This window comes from Amblyomma maculatum, chromosome 1 (genome assembly GCF_055883805.1).
Source record: "Amblyomma maculatum isolate TAMU_Amacu chromosome 1, ASM5588380v1, whole genome shotgun sequence".
Lineage (NCBI taxonomy): Eukaryota > Metazoa > Arthropoda > Arachnida > Ixodida > Ixodidae > Amblyomma > Amblyomma maculatum.
In genome coordinates, this window is record NC_139344.1 from 138,630,845 (window position 1) to 138,639,864 (window position 9,020).

Below are 9,020 nucleotides of genomic sequence, written 5' to 3' on the forward strand. Positions count from 1 at the left end.
ATAGAGGACAATCTTGTCTTAATCCTTTGCATACCTTGACAGCTTCCGTACTTCTTATCTCTTCCCATGTAAATTCTATACTTTGTTATCCCAGTATATTTCCTGTAGAAAATCTGTTATCTCATGACCGACACCTTTTTATTTTAATACCTTCCACAGGAGCTCCTTTTTTACGTTGTCTTACCCCCCGTGTATGTCCAGGAAAGGCGAATACAAAGGTCTATTTTCTACTCTAGATATTTCGATGCATTGGGCAAGCACGAACAGGCTATCATCTAAGCGCCTACAATTTCTAAAGCCGTTCCGAAGTTATCCGAGTATCTTCTTACTTTATACCCATGCTCGCATCTTTAATTTCACCGCCTGCATGGCCAACCTGTATATAACAGATGATATGGTAATCGACCTGTAGGATTTTATGTGCATCCTATCTTCTTTCCCTTTATAAATCAAATTCAGTTTACTCTGCCGCCAGCTGTCCGGAATTTCCTTATTCGTTATGACTGTTTTCAAATAACAACGTTTCCTTACTTCTTGGACCAAGTTCATTAATCAGCTTCATCGGAATTTCATCCATTGCTGTAGCTGTCCTTTTAGGAATTTTTTTCTGCCTTTTTCCAGTTTAGGTTGGTCAGTTCTAATCTGCTTTGTATTCGGCTATCTTGTGCTGCTTCCTGATTAGCGGAGATTGCCCTATCGTCGCTCTTAAATGACTCTGCTATAACTGATGTAATGTAGTTCACTGCGTTGTCTCCCTTTAAACAATCTCCCTCGGTATCTTGAATCCGGTCCTGCTCTCTTTGATTCTTTTTAGCTAGCCAACTGATATGGTTCCAGAATTTTCTTGGTTCACCTCTAGTGGCATCGTGTATTTCGGTCATCCACCGATCGCTGGACTACTTTATTTTACTTTGAACGAGGGTCTGTACATCAAGTTTCTTTTGCCGATACGATTCCCATTTTCGGTCTATTTCCTTCTGAGATAACTGTGCTTTCTTTGCCTCTCGATGTTCCCTTGAAGCTGCCCGTCGTTGTTCAATGGCTTCCCTGATTTCCTTATGCCACCAGCTCGGTGGCTTCCTCTTTCCATTCCAGCGGTTTGCTACCTTAACCTCCTTAATTTTTCTTCTTATGAGTAGTTCTACCTGTTTATAATCCCAATTTTCCATGGGGCTTTCCTCTATTGCTTCCTCTATGTCTGCTGCTATCTATGATATTTGAATTTTTGAATTTTTCTTTTCATCAAGGGCCCCATCTGCAGACTAATACGTTTATGATCACTTAATTCCACGATTACATTCCCATTCTTCGTCTATTTCCAGTTTTGCAAGCTTGCTATAAATTCCCTGCGGCATTAGACAGTAGTCAGTGGTCGTCTGCCTGTTCCAGAATTCCCGCATGATTTGTCCCTCACATTTTGTTTTTCTATTTACAATAACTAGGTTGTGTCGCTCACAGAAATCTAGCATTAGCTTCCCGTTACAATCCGTGTATCCATCCAGTTCGTCGATGTGGCCGTTCATGTCTCCCAGTAGAATAATATCGGCCCCGTCTCCAAACTGGCTTATATCGTCACTGAGTCACTCAACGAGATTCTTGTTTTCCTGCCTGCATTGGTGTCATATTCCTAAATATACTACCCCTAACCATGTCTTTATGCCGGAAATTTTTCCTGATACGCAGATATGTTCTTTGCAAAAGGATTTTATTTTTTGCAATTTGTTCCTTGGTATATAAACATACCTACCCTTCCCCCCTTTCTTCTGCTCTCGTTCTGTTGCATCCTTCTCAGACATAGGCTTTTATAAACGGCGGATCTTCTAGATCCCTGAGATGCGTCTCGCATAGAGCGTACACACCTATTTCGTCATCCTTCAACTGCTGTTCTATCTCTAGCCATTTCGACCTCTTTCTACCCCCTTAACGTTTATGTAGTATGATCCCAGTGTTAAATCTCTTTTTTTGTACTTTTCTTTCTCCACTTCCTCTTTGCCATTTTGTTGGGCTCAGCCTCCGTTATTAGGCTTTCTTCTGCTTCACTTCCAACTACCCCTGCGCCCGGAGCCCTCGCCAACCCCCTAAAAAAGCTACAGCCCTGCCTGACAGGCGCCAGCCGATCTCTGCTCCCACTGTTCTGTTAAAATGGATGCCATCTCGCTGAAAAGCCCTGCCAAATCCTGGTCTATGCATCTCCCTATTTAGCTAAACCACTTCGAAACGTTTCTCCAGGCTTAACTTTCTTATGTCATGGTTAACTGTCACTACGTTCTTTTCAAGCTTTCTGTTTGTTCCTAGCACCTCCGGTACTGTGCACACAACGATCTGTGCTTGCTGTACTATCGCCCTGATATCGTCAACTCCCTGAGCTAAACTTTCCACCACTCCTACAGCGTCCTCATTTAGGACATCATTCAACCCCGCGACTACTATCACGATATTGCGCTCTTAGGAATTTTTTGAAAGCCTATTTTTGGTTTCTTTCAGCACTGTGCTCATTGTCATCCCTGGGAAGGTTCCAACTAATACTCGCTTATCACCTTTTACACGTTCCATGATAGCTCGACTGCACCTGCTCATGTTGGAATCCCCAGCGATAAGCACCTGGGCATTCTCTCTCTCCCGGCTCTCAACTGCTGGCTCCTGCTTTGGGTTATCTGTATCCTTCTATCTAGGATTTTCATTCTTCCTTACTTCTCCCTTCTTTACCGTCTTAGTAGCTACTTCTAAATGACTCTGTCGGTTCAGCTCAGCCTGACCTGCTTTGCTTTTGCCGTCCATGCCAGTGCTGGTCCCAGCCACGTGGCCCGCATTTTTGCGATGAGCGGCACCTTTGGCGGCCAAAGTTGGAAGGCATCACCGGCGCGGCCACTTCCTCCCATTGGGAGACCCCTCCGCACGGTACACCAGCCAGTATATTCTAGAAACAGTATTGAAATCGCCAGTCTGCTTCACTAAGGGACTGTGTGGTGGCGCTAGTCTTACGCCCACCCTCGTAAGTTTTCTTTTTATAGCATTCCCATTTGAAAGTATTAATAATGCAGACAGTATTTTATAAGTGTTAAACATAGTGCCGTCTTTGGGAAGTGAGCATATCTCTACTTTAGAGAGTAGTTTGGCGTCCTGTACGCAAGGGGCGCCAAAATTATGCCCTATCCTTTTGCCTGGTTGAAAAAGGACAAGAGAAGAGGGTGAGGCGGCCACGCAGATGCCTTACGCTGCAGGCACTGTCTAAAGGAGCCACTGCTCCAGCGCAAGGCTCCCATATATTAGAGCCGCAGAGCCGTTGGTGTCGTTGCCGTCATGAAGTATACAGGTTGAATGCCAACTTGCCAAGCTATTTATAGCCAAGAGCAGGCAGGATTCGAATCCTTGGTGGCTTGTTCAAGACAACTTCGCTAGTCTTTGATTTAAACTACTCGGCCATCACGTCCCGCCGGGGTGGCGCAGGGGTTACGGCACTCGACTACTGTTCCCAAGGACGCGGGATCGAATCCCGGCCTCGGCGGCCGCTTTTCGCTGGAGGCGAAAAGCAAAACCCCAGTGCGCTGTGCGATGTCAGTGTACGTTAAAGAACCCCAGGTGGTCGAAATTTCCGGATTCCTCCACTACGGCGTCTCTCATAGCCTGAGTTGCTTTGGGACGTTAAACTCCACAAGCCACTCGGCCTTCACCGTACCATTTCGCCCGCCTGAAAAACTGCCAGCCCTTCATACTGCTGCATGCTGTCGTTATCAACATTCATCGGCGCTCGAGTCAGTGTCAACTCAAGAGCATGCCGCTACTTCCTAATGCAAGCCCTAGTCCGAAAGTGTGATCGGTTTTGTGCGACGGCTTCCGTGCACAAAAACAAGCGTCCATTAGTACACGAAAAAGGTGGTAATATTGGCTATTTCCTTTGAAAATAAAAGCACTCGAAAGCACCATTTGTGGGAATATAAAAAGACAGAAAAAGCAGCGAGAAATTTGAACCATCACGCAGGATCAGTTTCGTTTGTGGCAATGAATGAGAGTCCAAGTTTCATGCCGCGAAGGGGTTCTCCCGGCGAAGGTGTATGTGGCTTTTATACCGTCTTGCGAGCTCTGTCGGCCAGCTTGAACAGTTCAAAGGTTCATACTGTTACGGACGAGGAAGGAGCGGGCATTGGCGCGGGCAGAAGCACTCGCAATAGGCCCGCTGTGATTCATTAAATCTAACACTCATCGGTCATCTTCTCTCTGTTCACCTGTGTTCATCGGTTTGCCACCCCGTAACATTTTTGGTTGGGGGTGTGGGGTACCTCATCATCACTCGTCATCCTGGCCCGGAGCTTCGGCGCCCTGTGTCTACTTGCGCCCTCTTCAGCGGGTTCCACGGACCGCATCGCCTGGCTGTTCCCCACTCTGCCGGACACGACACAACCGTGCCGTTGCTGCTTCCCGTCCCCCGCCTCGACCACGAGACACGACAAAGGAGAGACCAAATGATCCCACTGACTTGAGACGCCACCCGCACCACAGGATACTACGAGAGACCCGAGTGGCCTGATGATCCCGCTGCCGAGACGCAGACCATAAGACCCCCGACCCAAGGCAACACCACAATGAGGACATCCCCCTGCCCATGTCATGCGATGCGTGCCTGGGCTTCGGCTATCAGCTCTTGGCGACCTGTGGCCCGAAAACGTCCTGGATCAAGATTCATCTGGGAATCATCGTGGCGGCAGGACGTCGTCCTCTTCCTTCTTCCTGTTCTCCATTCATCACGCCCATCGGCATATGCCATGGATCTCATCGAAATCGACAAGCTTCCTCGTCCACGATCGGGACGGTCACTCGGTGGCGCCGAGAAATGTTACGGACGGGGAAGAAGCGGGCAGTGGCGCAGGCAGGAGCACTCGCACTAAGCCCGCCGCGATTCATTAAGTCATCTCACAGTTATCGACCATCTTCTCTCCGTTCTCTTGTCTTGATCGGCTAGCCGCCCGGTAACAATATTCACCGAGCAGGAGAGCGCAACCTTCCACTGCTCCAGTGCTGGTGTGTTCTTAAAGGGACAGAACACTGGTGGCCAAAATATTTCATGAGATTATGGTGTAAATGAAAAGATCTTCCCTCATATAGCACAGATCGAGCACTACAATATCAGAGGCTTTACTATTTTAATTTGCCACTGAAAATTGCATAAAAACAACTGAGACGCTATCTAGCGGAGAAACTCTATTTATTTCACTGTAGTACCCCACGTGACTACATTTCAGCAAAATATCGCTGACTTTCATAAGTGCACATCGTTTTTTCTCCTAGCAGTGCTTGTCATATTTTATTATATCTTGCGCTCTCTCTAGTGCATCCTTAAATACAAATCCCCCCTCCTTTCAGTCATTCATTCATAAAATATTTATTGATAAGGATGACCTAAGTTCTAGAGGGAAGGGGGTGGGTTAAGCAAGCGCATCGCGAGAAGCATGTTTTCAGCGTTTGTCACTAGATGGCGCCACAGTCTTTTGAATTCCGTGAAAGAAGCGATGACAGTACCTCCTAAAACTTTCGTCGGCGAGGCGTACGCTATTGTGCCATGACAGCCTTGAGTGTGGAAACTGATATGGACGCTACTCTACGCTAAAAACGCCTGATTACTGTCTGGCGAGTGAAATTTATATTTCTTTTCGGTATAATATTTTGGTCGACCGCCAGTCGTCATTGTGGTCGCTGCTTATGGTTTCCAGCATCGGGCGGCATAAAAACAGGCGCATATACTGATCGAAAAATTTTCGATAAAACTTTTCTACAGCATTTCAACCAAAGCCGCTATGGGCTCCAACATTTTAGAAACAAATTTTTACATTGCGCTGAAAAAAAAAGTTGATGCCTACATTCTAGTGTTCTGTCCCTTTAATGGGTGCCACCACTGTTTTAAGCGATGGCGTATATGCCTCGTTCAGCCGAAAAGACACCACCGCAGTCTATAAGTCGAATACAGATTAAGAAAAAAGCTGCAAACAGCCTTCAAACGACTCCCTTCCAGCAAATGGCATCGCTGCAAATGAGTGACGTCGCGGCACACACGGGAAAAAAAAAAAAAAAAAAAGAACGTGTTCTTCCGCGCTCGCGGTCTCGCGGACTGTTACAAAAAAGGCCGCCTGCGGTTGTCGCGTCCGTCTGTCGGTGTCACCAGACAGATGCGCACGTACTATACGTACTACAACGTTAGGGCTGTGTACTGCAATCCTAAGGTGGAATTCGGCGAAAAGCTTTATTTGTGGGTTGTGTAGAGATATTTGTATGCGGGGTGACAACGATCGCTGTAGCATTTCGTTACCACTCGACGCGCCACCTAGAGACCGCCACTGTTTACTGTGATATTTGCGTCCTTCATCGGTGATTGTGTGCCATACAGTGGTGGTAATCGCCCTCCGAGGATGTGATTTTCTTGTGCGTGAACTCTATGTGCCAGAGTGTGTGTGATCGGGTTCCTGTTTCATCCCTCCGATGTCAGTGAAAATACATTGTTGCCCATGTTCTTATCGCACCAGCGATCGCGATAGGTGATGACAACTGCTGGTTTTTATTTATCGGTGAGTGCGCCTGTAGATGTTTGATATTCAGTAGGTGAGTAGCGCACGACGGTAAAGCCAGAAAGAGTTACCAGATGAACGGAGAGAAAGGTAAATGAAGCGTCAAATACTGCATGTTTTTTTGGAGCATATACCGACCTATTTGTCTGAAAGATGTGCCGGGTGCATTGTGATACAGTTTTGCTAATTTTTATTTGCTTTGTTTCTTAAATTTGTACGTAATCAAAAAGCGCCAATAATACGAAACAAAAGATTTGCACTTTTTGATCGTGAATGCATACATGCTGCCCAACTAGTTTCGAGACGGTTTTTCTCTCTTGTGTGACTCGGTTATGATGATAACACTGTTATATAATGTATTACCTTAATTGGTAGGTTTCGTTCCTCACTTCTGTTGACTCTGTGATAGGCAGCTGCTGATTTGTTACTTATGAGAAGGAGTACTTTATGAGTGAAATGGACTATGAATTTGTTTAATTGTATAGTTGTATTCAAATAAACGATTTTCAGACGATTTTCAAATGCTGTAATTCACTTCCATTATTTCAGTTGTGCATCACAAGTGTGCTTCAGTGACACTATTACATTACATTTCATTGGTACAGACAGCTGCGAAAATGTATGTCAAGCAATAAAATGTAGCCCTGAAAGTCTACACCACATGATCATACACATTAAGCGCCACACCAAATTTTTTAGCAGTGCTTAGAAAATTTTCTTTAGCAGTGCCTTTAAAGGCGCCACCTGCCCTGTGTTCCTGTAATCTGAGTAGCTCTCGGAATTGCAAATAAGAAGATTTGCTGACATGGCCGCCTGCGTGAACACAAGCTATGAAACTAATTATAGCATTCTAAACAAAGAAGTGAGCCCTTCAGCATTTCTCCCATTCTCACGGCTGTATAATAATACGGTCATTTGCCAGTTTTCTCTTTTGTCAAGCTAATTTGCACGTGTTACTGAAACTTGGTATTAGAGGCCGAAAGTATAGCACTCGTTAATTGCTGTCAATACTGTGCTGAACATGGTTGCTCACTGTTGTATTCTGGTTTGGTTTCACATGGTTAACATACGGGGGAGAGGAGTTTAGCATCAACGGTTATGAGGAGCACCGTAGTGAAGGAATAGCAGTTTTATTAAGAGGATTGGTGCAGACAGCACCTGTGTATGTCATAGACCATGGTGAACAATGATCATCCACAATAGCACTACGAGGCATTTGTACGACTGTAGGTATGCGTTTATTCAGGGGGCTCAGAGAGACTCAGCCGCTATGACGTACCTTGTGGCACACAGTCAAGTGTAATGAGCGCCAACCGAGTGGGCCATTTCATTTTCAGACACAGCGTAGCACTGGCACATGCCAGTAGCGGACATGGTGATGGCCTGCACGCTGCACTACATGCAGTTTTCACCTTGTGTCGCCAGTATTCACCAACATACTTTTAATGTGAACAACACCTTACCTATGTGCTCACGGCGGTATACATTGCCTGAGCAATTTTCTAATGGCATGGGGTTGCTGAATTATTTTAACATTTAGAGCTTGAAAGACAAACGTGATACACAGGTCAAGGCCACCGCATGTTTCATTAAGCAGGTGCCAATCCAACGAGTAGAAGGTGACTTGATTTAAAAAAAAAAAAAGAATGGGTGGGTCAGAGCAACCTGTACATGACAAAGATGTATGTGCAAATTGAGTTATTCATTTTAAGCTCCGCAGTGCAGCCCTGGGCTCTTTTTCGTGACTCAAGGCTAAGAAAACGCTACAAACGTGGCACATCCCAACTCCTCTAAGAGAAGCTAGCTATCCATACAAATAGCAAATTGACTTCCACACCACACATACCATCAGGACTGCAAATCTGATCAGATATGGAACACTGAAGCAACTATTGTCGTCCTTTCTAATGTGTCAGAAGACACATTTGGCTTCAAACATTGAAGCAGGTCTTTTTTAACCTTCAGTATGCCAGAAGAAAATTTTGGGTTAGCCGGCTACACAGACATGCCCCTTTCATTTATACCATAACATGAGCAAATTTAGCATCACTTTCAACGAGCACCACAGGCCTTTGATGCCATATACACAGTGTCACATGATGAACCTTAGTGTCACTCGCTGCAGATTGCATTAACCTCTAAGTGAGTTTGGGGAACCACATGCTGTACAGGAGAGGGGTAAGTCTCCCTCTGTGGAGAAAATACCCTATAGAGTGACAGTGTGGCTTTATTTCCAGAAAACGTTTAGAATAAAGCCAGTGTTGTGGAGCCCAGAGTAACTGTGTGCTTGCTGTCGGTGCACAGGCCTGCTACAGAGCACACTGCCAGCATATGGTACTAAATTTCCTTATTTCCAGGCTAAAAAAAGCAGATTCATAGAATGCTTCTCTTTGGGCAGGTCGATACGGGCACTATGTGTGCAGCTTGCGGGTTCAGAAGACGTTAACACTGTATCCAATATGCTGG

The 9,020-nt window shown here is 45.6% G+C and overlaps 1 pseudogene; it reads right to left on the reverse strand.

Annotated features, from left to right (window-relative positions):
- Positions 1–2,046: 2,046 nt before the first annotated feature.
- Positions 2,047–2,879, reverse strand: LOC146204086 (uncharacterized; annotated as a pseudogene).
- Between the last annotated feature and the right edge of the window lie 6,141 nt (positions 2,880–9,020).